The following is a 12592-nucleotide window of genomic DNA, read 5'->3' as shown; positions in this document are numbered from 1 at the left end:
TAAAAAAAAAAAAAAAAAAAACTCTATCAATATTTTGATAGAGGCTCGTAGTGGAATCGATAAAATCCTTTGATTCTTTATCAGAAATTTCGAATCATGCACAATTCTGCAAGTTTAAATAATTCAGATAAGGAATGCTCTCCTTTTGATAATAGGGATAAATTAGTAGTTAGTCGGGATATTAAAATAGGTACTGAACACCAAGTAGAAAACCAAAAAATTTACCAAAGGGGTAAAATCTTCAAGTTACATTTTTATTTCATTCTACTATGTTAAACATTAATTTGTCTGTTTGTTTGTTTTTCTTACTCTATGTTGGATATGTTGTCAATTTTCACAATAAATAATGGCAGCTACACATACAACAATTTTGCTTCTTTATGTACAATTATTTGCTCAATAACTTGTTGTACTAAATTTGAGAACGTCTGGCCAATATAGCCAGAAAGGAAAAATTAAAAATTGTACTAACTCCACTAATAATGAAAAATCAGTCTTTTGCTTGGAATATATGGACCCTGGAAATGATCATGTGCAGTGGGATCTGATAGTTGCTAATACTCACATTTCAATTTATTTGTCTGGTTTTAACTTGACACGTAATTTAAGAACGTAAAAATAACTTTTCAATTTTATTGTCTAAAATAAAGATATATATATATATATATATATCAAAGTATCGTTAATCTTGTGGCTTTAAGCATGTCACGCTAGAAAATGAAACTAAAGAGTCGCAAAAAAAAAGTCATTCTTTTTAAATCGATTTTTAAAAAAAAGACTAGGATAATCATGATACGATATTAAAAACTTGGATTAAATAATTACTAGATTTGATTTTTTTCTAAAATATTATATTATTACCATACTAATTTACATGGTACACTAGTTACTCCCTCCGTTTGATTTTAAATTAATATCGATGTATCAAAATATTTTTTAATATTGTGATTTTAATATATCATGTGAAAAATCATAACTAATGAGTTGCAAAAGAAAAAAAAACATTCTTTTTTAAACGGAGGGAAAAAAAAAAGACAATTTCAAACGGGGGAGTATTATCTTATGATTTGATATAAGCATATACCGCTATTGACGTTATTTTCTTATCCGGTTTTTTATAATGAAATATACATATTCAAATAATATATTCATCAGAACAATACAATATAATAACAATAACATTGAGTTTTAAAAGTCAAAATTGCAATTGAATCAAATTCCCCATATGTTATTTCCATATTACTTGCATTTGGACCATTGACTAGTAGATGAAAAATATGCAGATGCATGCGTTTACTTTGAAAATATATTAAGACTATTTTGTAATGACGTACGTAGTACCCATGATTTAATTATTTTTCACAAAATTGTTACTATCTATAGTCAAATGGAAAAATTAATTAGGCCGATCGATGAAAGTAGATATATCTTACTATCGTCACTTTCCTCCGCAAACTTTTTTGGTTGTTGGATGCACAAAACAACTTGTTCCTCTTTATAATTAATGACTTGGTGACCTTTGATACATTAAATTTGATTGCACGTAATCTTGACTTTCACATTTCACTTATATAATTAGATTTACTAGTGACTTCAAATTAAACCTTAGACCGATCTTGTCTTTCACCTTTCGATTTATTGCACAGAAAAACTAAAAAGAAAAGGAAATTTTCAATGGACACAAGCCCTTGAAACTTGGATGTCGAGAAGCTTGCACTAGGTCCTTCCTTTGGAACTGTCCTTTTTCTTTCCAAAGTGAAATAAAACTAATATATTTGTAGTTATACTATTTTGATTATTTGATGGATTATTTTGAGTTTCTATTAATCTTTGGGTCGATTCAATAAATGAGTTGATCGAGCGAAATTTGGATTAATTTTGTCACACCTATATCATGTAATGGATGTCAAAGCAAGTGTATTTTTTGTTGATAGCTAGCTAGATAATTCATGTACCTTTCACAACCTCTTGTATTCAATTACCATTCAATTTCTTGGGTTATCAATATTATTTTTCTTCCTTTTTTTTCTTCACTTTTTAACTATGCATATAATTATACACTTTTATTTGTGATAAATGATAACAGTATCTAAATTCTTAATTATAGATTTTAAGCTGAACTTTCAAAAATGAAAGAAGCTTATTTACAAGACCTCTCAATCTTACATGTCATTATAAATAACTCAATAATAATATTAACACGTGACTATTATATATTTATATTGAATTGAACTGTGAATATTTGAATGTGAATATTTGAATACAGACAACGAAATACATACAAAGCCTATCTGTGCGCGTATATATTTGATATCTAGTGGGAAATAAAAAAAATTAGGACATGACAAAAGTTCAAAAATGGAAATGGGCGGGCGATAGTAACTATTTTCTCTGTTCATTTTTACTTGTTATTTTTAATGTATTAAAAAAACTATTATTATTTTTTACTATAATTTATATTTAAAATTATTTATTTATTCTATAAATCATTTTTTAAAATTTAAATCTAATTAAACATCAATTAATATAAATATTATAGTAAAAATACTCATATCATTAATTATTATTTCTTTAAAAATATGTAAAATTTAAAATAAACAAGTAAAAATGAACGGTATTGATAATGAGCAGTAACAACATTTAAAAAGACAGATCATCAAATGAAAATATATGTACAACACAATAGTAGGAATTAATAATAAGAATTTCTAAGACATTCATTTAGAAAAACACATGCAAAGGAGAGGGTCATGACTCATCACTATCACTAATAATAATCATAGACATGCATAATTACAGAAGGTTCTTCTATAAATTATTATTATTATTATCAATTAATACGAAAGAAACACCTAAGAATATTGTAGCCTAGTAATTAACAAAGTAGATTGAAAATTATTATATCTCAAAATTAATTTTCAGAATACACAAAAAGAGAAATGAGAAGAATTTTTTTTGGAATATTCAACTTTGAATATAGGCAATGACATTGCCAAAATAGACTACATTTAGCTCTTTTTCTTTTCAATTATTTAGAAGATAAATTTCAATGTTATTTATTGGGCTAAGAAATATAATTTTTTTCATCATTGATCTAGTCATAACGATCGAAACAGATCGTTACAATATATTTATTTTCTTGAATTTCTTTCTCTATCATATAGGGACCATGGATCTAGGCAAGGCTAGAGAAAGGGAAGAATTAATCACACAGATCTATAGGTGCCGGCTATTATTTTCTATGGTAGGAGAGATAGAGACATCGAGACGAATTCAATATTTAAATTTTTTAACTTTCAGACTTCATATATATCTATTACAAGTTGTTGCAATATTTCTAAATTCTTATATATATTAAAAATATTAAATTCAGATGAACTCAATTTTTATTATCGTTTTCGATGGTGCCAATAGAATATGTCATCATTAATTTGAATTTGGTTTGGAAGGCACCTCTTATTTTTTTGACAACTGCATGATCTATACTTTAATGCAATGACATTATCATATTATATATGGTCCCTTTCGTATCTTGTCATATTTTTTTGATGATAAAAGATGGGGGTCAGATTAGATATCAACTCTATTACTATTAGGATAACTGCCACCTTTTGAAAACCATGTGTTATTTGTTATTTTTTTTCTCCAATCTTATATTCTTGGTCATTTGTGGTTTATCAATCTATTTTTCACTAGATGTTAAATGTTGCCTCTGCCCACCTAATTGTACTCCCTAATATGAAATAATGAAGTAGTGTATAGGTACTTTAATTTATACAATATGGTCAATAATTTAGGCACAACTTTTAGAAGTTTGTGGTGGAATGGTTGTATGACAAAAACAGTTTTTAGTAGTAACAATATATATTTATTAATAAAGAGTACTAAAGTTTTTATCGGTATTAGTTATTGTCATTGAATCTAATATCGCTAGTATAAACTTTAGCGATATTTACAAAGAGTGTTAATTGCCTCTAAAAATATATTTAACGAATAACGGTAATTAAGCTATTGTTGTTGATTAATTACCGCTAACGATCATTTTTTGTGTAGTGTGGTAAGTACTCTTTTATCTTTGATCAGAGATCTTGAGTTCGGGCTATGTTGAGTATGAAATCGCCTTTGTTAGATGGTATTTTACCACCATGTACCCCAAACATGAAACTTTTTAACGTGAATCTGTATTTAGTCAGATTTCACTAGCTATAAGTACCTGAATAGCGGATGGGAAACAGAAAAATTAAATTGAGCAAACCCTAGTCTATAAGGTCCTTCAGATTATTTTTTTAAAAAATACTCGTGTGCTACTAATTTATTATGTTGTAAGTAATAATTAAGATTCTATATTATTGCTAAAAGCTAAGTTATTAAATATGAATATCTTCAAATTTGATATCTAGCCGGTTAAGGTCGTGAATTATTGAAGGCTAGTTAATTAGAATGGATGATATTAAAGAAAAAATTAATTTAATTTTAAGTATATTAATTATTAGTAATTTGGTACTTCTCACTATGAAATGTACTCCATTAATATAATTTGATTCTAATTAAAGAGATTATATGGTTGATTCTGGCCAAATTTGAAACATATAGAACAATGGAAATGTGCATCTCCTGTAAATCCAAAAGTATATAATAAGGAGAAATATTATTGGAAGAAAAAAAAAGATTCGAACATGAAGACCACATTTTCCTTTATCATATTTGCAAATTAAAGCCATCAAATATGCAAATTTTGTTGGTAAAAATTCGTAGAATCGGATGTTTATATCAAATTATATTGAGTCGCTATAGTTAAATGATTTAATGAGACATAAATATACGATGATTAAGTAAAAAATGTTTTATATGAATCTATCAATCTGATATAAATATTCGATGTGAATATGCCATATATTTCATTTGTGTGATTTGCATTTTTGACCGATTATACCATCAAAGAAATATCGATGATTAAAGAGTGCAACCACCAATCTTGTAGATGTTATAATTAATCGGATCAGTGATATTCGAATACCAAATAATTATATACCAAAAGAAAATATTGTTGTTGATATGGTTTTTGTAACCTTTTCTATTAAATTTCAAGTAGTTGTTTTCAACCCAACGGTCTCGATGTTTCACAAAGATAGGAATAAGCTCACGCTCCTTAGACTTTATTTATAAGATTATACTGGATATGTCGTTGTATTGATCTCGATCGATCGAGACCAATAAAAAGAATAAAAGAAAAGTTTTTAACTTTCCCAGGCTGGATGACCACTGTTATAGGTCTGCATGCATGAGAGGGACTGAAGGATTCTCTTATCTTAATTTCCCCTCTCTTTTTTTCTATTTGGAATCAGAAGAGATGTCTGAGTTTTGAATAAAAAATATTATTTACATTTTTTCTCTCTATGTGTGTCTTTTTCTTTCTATTTTTTTTAAAAAAATTTAGTCCATCCTTTTTATCCTATGGGAAAATGAGAAGAATTTATAACGTTTATGCCAGAATCCATATAAAATAATGCTACCACATTGTCTCCTTGCAGCTTTAAATTAAACTAGCTAGATTTATTTTTTCTTTTTTTACCTTTCTTAAGGAGTACATGAAAAGTATAATTGAAGGAAGCCTTAACATGATAAAAAAGTTAATTATCTCTGTATGACCTAGAAGTTACGGGTTTAAGCAGTGAAATTCTTTGAAAATATAGACATTGTGGCGGACAGACAGTAAAATGAAATGTAGTGTATCAATCACAAATTTCTAGAATCATGTATCTACACTTGATGGAAATTGTGGCGGACAAACACTGAGATGAAATGTAGTGCGTCTCTCACTACAAGAAAAGTGTGAATTACATGGGGATTTTTCTGGGGATTAGTATGAAAATCCGTAGGAAACTTATTTTTCTGCAAATTTTCATACTAATCCTCAGGAAAATCCTCATATAATTCACACTTTTCTTGTAGCGTCTAATTTCTAGTCATGTATCAACGTGAAATATTTCGTACACTGAATTGTCATTTTTTAAGTAGTACAAAACAAAAGAAGTAATGGTACTTGAATACAGAGAGTAGGTGTTGTTTTTAGTGTAAGCTGTAAAAAAATAAATTGGAATCAATGAAAGAGTACACACATGACATGATTTTGCTTCAATAAGTTTCCCTTTCTTTTTTTTTCACTTTTTTGGTATTATTTCCTTTGATCCTTTTTGATATTTGAGATGCTCTTTATAATTTTATGGTGTGGCTTCTCTTTACAGGACATCACCTTGTTGGCTTGACTGGAACCTTTATACATTATTATGCCTTTGTCATTATCAAGTATAGGCAAATAAACACACCTTATAGCTATATATTATTTTTTTAAAACTTTTTTGGATTTTTATTATGTGTTGTGGAGTCTAATTCAAGATTGGATTAGAAGTGGAATAGCAACAAAAGATCTTTAATGTTTTTTTGGGTCAAATCCAACATGTATGATCTTCTATTCTCACCATTCATTTATTTGCACTTAGTGCGGAATTATAATTTAAAATTTATGAATTCTGATTCTAAATTAATGATACGTATGTGGATTTTTAAGACAAATATAAAATTTAAATTGAAGTTTCTAAATTCGATGGAACACGTAAATTGGAAGTGGAATAGTACCGAAAGATGTTTAATGTTTTTTTTTTTGACAAATCCAACATGTACTATCTTCTTCTCACCATTCATTTATATTTTGTATTTAGAAGCGCGGAATCAGAATTTGAATTTATAAGTTCTGAATTTTAAATTAATAATATGTATATGTATGTTTCAGTGGATTTTTTAGATAAATATAAAATTTTAACCAAAGTTTCTGAATTCGATCGAATAGCCTAGCTCCGCCACTAGTAGTAGTAGTTGCACCTCAACCAATTGCATTATTAAGAATGGGCTCCCAAAGTCATCTCTTAGCTAAGTAGTTAGTACTACGTACCCACCACACTACTCTTCTAACAATACAAACGCAAAATATCGTGTGTCAATGTTTTTCTTTCCTTTCCATACACGTTGCTTTGCCTTGTTGCCTCCTTTGAATTTTATTGACTTAGCTTCTCACTACACGGTTCATCTAAATTCAGTATTTTTAATACGAATCATAAATTTATATATAAAAAATTATTAAACTTGTAAAAAAATTGTAGATCAGACATGTTATTTTAGAAATATAATAAGTTAATTTAATGGTGAAAAACTTGAAATTTAAACTCGTAAAATATAAATTTTGAATCTGTCTCTGTCCACACACGCGACAACCCCTTTGAATAATTTGTGTGCCATTATTATTATTCACGCTTATACCGGTTCCTTTGGAACATTACCTTTAAGTAAACAATCAAATGTTTATATAAAATTATATGTATGACACATTATATGTAAACTTCACTAGAAATCTTTTTCAATCGTTAGAAAAATAATAGGAAATATAATTATTGAAGAAGATCGATTTGAGGGGTGAAAAATCACTTGTTTTTAAGAGATATTGTCTGTATACATATATTGGAGAAAATATAAGCAATTTCCTTCAAGATATATATACAACAAAGCCCTTTATATATATTTACAGATTTTTCTATCTGCTACTTTTAGAGAGTATTTATATTTATAGAACTTAAGAAATGACTTTTCATAATAATCATGTTTATTTATGAACAAATGACTTTTCATAATAGTCATGTTTTCTTTCATTAACAGATGTGATTGTGGAATTTAAGACCTCTATATATTACAAAATATTCAACAAAAATAACATTGTATATTTAAGATTAAAATTATTATTTTTGTTGATAAATAGTAGACATTGTTTTTCCTTTGACTTCTTTCATTTTGAAATCCCTTAAAGAAAAATTATGACTCTGTCATGTTGACTAGGCACGAAAATTAATTGCAAAAATGAAGAATTTTGAAAATTGTTTTCTCAAATAAGTCATAGAAATTTATGAGTATATATCATCAAATTACGAATGAAATCAATGACAAATTTAAAGGTAAATTACTATTAAAAATATTTTTAAAAACTGTCTTCTTTTTTTTTTGTAATTAACTAAAAAAAAAGAGAGTACTACAATATAATTAGGACGGTGAGAATAGTTGAGAAGTTTATGGTACCTGTGAATATCATAGCACTATTTATTTTAGTTATTAGAATGGTAACCACGAGTTGCCGTTGTTGAATATTTAATTTAAAGAAAATTAATTTCTAGAACCAAAAGTAAATTAAATAACAGTAGGGACAATTTAATTTTGGATCTAATAATATGCTTTTGTCCTTAATGGGGGTGGCCTAACTAAACCATTCCATACAATATTATCCCCCCCCCCCCCCATTCTCTTAGTGAACAAAGAGTAGTCTCTTGTGCTTTGAATGAACCTGATGCTGTCAAGGTGGTAGTCAACTTGATGTTCCACTGCCTTGAGGCTTGTTTCAAACCATAAAGAGATTTCAACAATCTATAAGCCTGAGTGTTGGTTGTCTTCCTACCAAAACCTTCAAGCAAAGTCATAGACACCTCCTCATATAAATCACCTTGTAAAAAGGCATTATACACATCTATTTGTTAAATTCTCCATTTATTTGCAGCTTCAATGGAGATAACAGATCTAATAGTTGCCATTTTAACCACATGAGAGAAGGTTTCTTGATAATCAAAGCTCTCCTTTTGATTATATCCTTTAGCTACCAGACTGGCTTTTGAACCTTTCCACACTTCCATCTGCATTGTATTTGATCTTATAAACCCACCTACATCCAATGGCTTTCTTTCCTCTAGGCAAATCCACCAGTTCCCAAGTTTTGTTGTCTTCTAGTGCCTTTATTTCACTCTGCATTGCCTCTATCAATCTACTATCTTTTACAGCTTCAGAATGGCTTGCAGGTTCAATATCAATTGAAAACTTTGAAACAAAACTCTGATATTGGTATGAAAATCTTGTGTAATCTAATACTGAAGCTATGGAGTAAAGGCAACTACTTGGACCAGCTTTTGTGACATAATCTTTGTGCCAAATAGGAGGCTTAAAATCTCTAGTGGACCTTCTTGGTTGTGGTGCAACAATGACATTAGATGGAGCTGGGGAAGTATCATAAGAGGATAGGACTGGTGATCCTAGGGAATGAGTGTTCTTGCTTAAAAATGTTGAAGTCTAAGATAATTAGAAATGTATTTGGTTAATAGTGAGAGGTAGTTGAGATTAATGCTATTGTTCCACAAAGAAAAAGAAAAAAAGGAAAATCGCCACTTAATGTTTATTTAATTTGACAAAAAGGGAGTTGCTCAGATGATAAGCACCCTCACTTCCAACCTTAAGGTTGTGAGTTCGAGTCAAAAGAGCAAAAGGTGGAAACTCCAGTGGGAGGGGTAAAAACAAGTACTTTTTTTTAATCTATTAATTAGGGGTCGGCTAAACTTTAATTTGTTAGGGTGATAATTAAAAATAATTGTTTTCCAAACAAATGACAAACATTCATCTTTTACTTAGAATACTATTTCATAAAGAAGATAACTATCAAGAATGGAAAGTATAATTATTGTAATTATATTTTGCTTATTCTCTGCTATCAAAAGTAATGAATTCAGATAAAAAGGGTGTTGTTAATGCGTCTCAAGCTATGAAAATTACCTACACTTATTATATGTGCTCGCAATAAATATTTTTGTTTTCAAGTTCAAATTTGAGCATAGACAACTAGCTAGATCATTTCAGGTCTGATAAAAATAGAATTTACGCATATCTTACTCGCCTACATACAAAAATGAACAACTAGCTAGGTAGTTGGCAGCCAAACAAATGATCTTGATGATTTTAAGTTCTATGGATTTTTCGAGTGAAAAAAAAGAAGATGATATTTCAATGTCTGAAAACAGGATATACGCATACTTTACTCCTGCCGTCTACGTACTTCTATTTCTGTCTTTTCTCTTCGTTTCCGTCCATTCCATCCATTAATTTTGGGCTAATAAATCGAAGTTTGACTAGAAAGACGTTATTTACAAGTTAGAATAGACAGATAATAATGTATTCAAATTGAAATTGCAAAATAAGCATATAATTTAACGTGTTATTAATAAGGGCATGATGTGACATATGTATCCTCCAAATCAAAGCTCTTTAAATTTAAAACACACAATAATAACGTACAAGATTTTGCAAGAGAATTCAATAATTAGATGGTTTTCAACTGCCTAATTTAATAATTTCATTCTAGAGGGCACTAAACTTGGTCAAAAATCTCAATTAAAAAAGGGAAATTTATAAAAATCTCACTTGTTTAGGAGTTAATTACTTAGATACAAGTTAGTTTGCAATATTACGAATCTTACCAACTTTTGATGCGTCCAGATACGTCTATGTATCTCGGGAAACATGGGGTCAAAACTATGTGTAATTTGTCCTAGTTACATTGTATCAAAGTAGATTCGCATGTATCTATGATACATAACAAATCTTCCTCGCCTCCCTCCCATCTTGTTTGTCACACTCCTACCAGATACATGTATCTAGTATGATTCGCATGTATCTAGGATACATTACAAATATCGCTCGCCTCTCTTTCTATTTTAGTGTATTTTGGTAGCAAAAATACATATATTTTCCTCAATATATGATGAAAAACTTTTATTTATTGGTAAAATATATAATATTTTGAAAATATAGATAATAATAATAGTAATATAGTAGTGGAGTATGTCTAATTATATAGTTTCTCCAAATTAAAAATAAAAAAATATTTTGGGCCAAATAGACTATAGGTCTCATTTTCATGACTCCAGCTTAAAGGGGAGTTACAATTGAGGCTCAAATTGTACTAGGCCCAGCTTCATATCGTGGCCCAACACAGCAATGTTTTGATGAAATTTATTTATTTATTTTGATTTTTTAGTATCAGTGTAGGCTATTCACATTGAAGCTCGACTATATCTTTATTTCGTCCTTTAATCAGGATGTTGATGATTAACTAGATGAGTTAATAACTGTTAAACAAAATTGGTTATTAGTACCCTATCTTCTTGTACTTGTGTGAAACTCTATTTTATTGATGTCTATTATGATTTGTTCTATAACAAATAAATCATTGAAAGGGAAAATATTTTCACGAAAATAAGTGTTTTCTAATAATTACTTATTTTCTTATAATTCATAAGCAAAAACATATATATCATCCTTAAAGTATTTGTTACCCGTTAGACCTATAAGTTGTCGAGACGGAGTCAGGATCATAAGTTTGGGGGTTTAAAATTTTAGGATAGAAGAGAAAAATATTCTAAAGCATGCTTTTTTAAAATAAAAATAAAAAAGAAACTTCTATTGATAGTGAGGTTCGAACGCTCAACTCGAGCATGTAAACTGTAAAGCATTTACACAACTCCTTCAAAATCAACCAGTTTGGTTATGGGGTTCACAAGTTAATATATATATATTATTTATTTAATTTTCTAATACAAATACATGATCTACTGGGCTCATCCGAACCCCCACTTAGCTCCGCCCCTGATTAGTTGCGAGTTGCTACAAAAATAATGTTACCTGTTTCGCTTGACCTACTCTTCTAAATTGATTATTTGTTAATTAATCAAGTGCTAATCAGGTGACTTTTTCGAAATTAGGGATTAGGATTAGCATAAACCAACCAACCAGTTTTGTTTTTTTTTGGAATAATAGAGTATAGAATTCCTTAATTAGTCAATATGGGAACCACAAATTTTAAGTTGAATATTTTTAAAGAATTGTGGACCGTACCATTTAATTTGTAAAATGGAGTATATAATATGTCTTTTATCTTAAATATTTGAATTGTGTAAATATTTGTCATTTAATTTGTACTTGCTTTCTGAAAAAACACTCATATGTCCGTTTCAAATATGGTGTTTGAAGTTGAGTTTGACAAATTCAAACTTCACAAATGCAAGAAGTTATACTTCTATATAAGTAAAGTTATTTTTATCTGAAATCAATCATTTTGTATGAACTTAAGTCATATATTATTAAATTTCAGTCATATATAACTTTTAGACAATATGTCTAAAGTTAAACTTTGTCAAAACTAGTTTCAGTGATCATATTTCTATAGTTTTCTCGAAATAAATATACATATAAAATATTAAAAAGTGAACATAAATTAAATCGCGGAATCAAATCAATAACCACGCACTTATCCCCGGCCCGTTTCCAATATGTTCCTTTTAATTAGAGCAACTTTCACATATAGCAAACACAAAATTCATATTTGTATGCTATAGCAAAGTTTGCATAATTGCGCTCCATAGCAAACATATATATGTATAATTCGCTATACATATACAAAAAAAAACAGTTGTATAATCTGCTTTGGTATACAACTATACATATACAAAAAGATCAATCGTATAAAGTGAGAGAGGCGAGTGAGCGAGATCTGGGAGAGTGGCGAGCAAGATCTGGGAGAGTGACGAGCGAAATCTGGGAGAGGGGAGAGAGGGGAACGAAAATATATGTATATATACAATTTTCACGCATTTTATACATTAGCGTTTTTGTATAAAGTGAGAGAGGCGAGTGACAGAGCGAGATCTGGGAGAGTGGCGAGCAAGATCTGGGAGAG

The sequence above is a fragment of the Solanum tuberosum genome, unplaced genomic scaffold, assembly GCF_000226075.1.
Source record: "Solanum tuberosum cultivar DM 1-3 516 R44 unplaced genomic scaffold, SolTub_3.0 scf00274, whole genome shotgun sequence".
Taxonomy (NCBI): domain Eukaryota; kingdom Viridiplantae; phylum Streptophyta; class Magnoliopsida; order Solanales; family Solanaceae; genus Solanum; species Solanum tuberosum.
Note: the sequence above shows the minus strand (reverse complement) of the source record.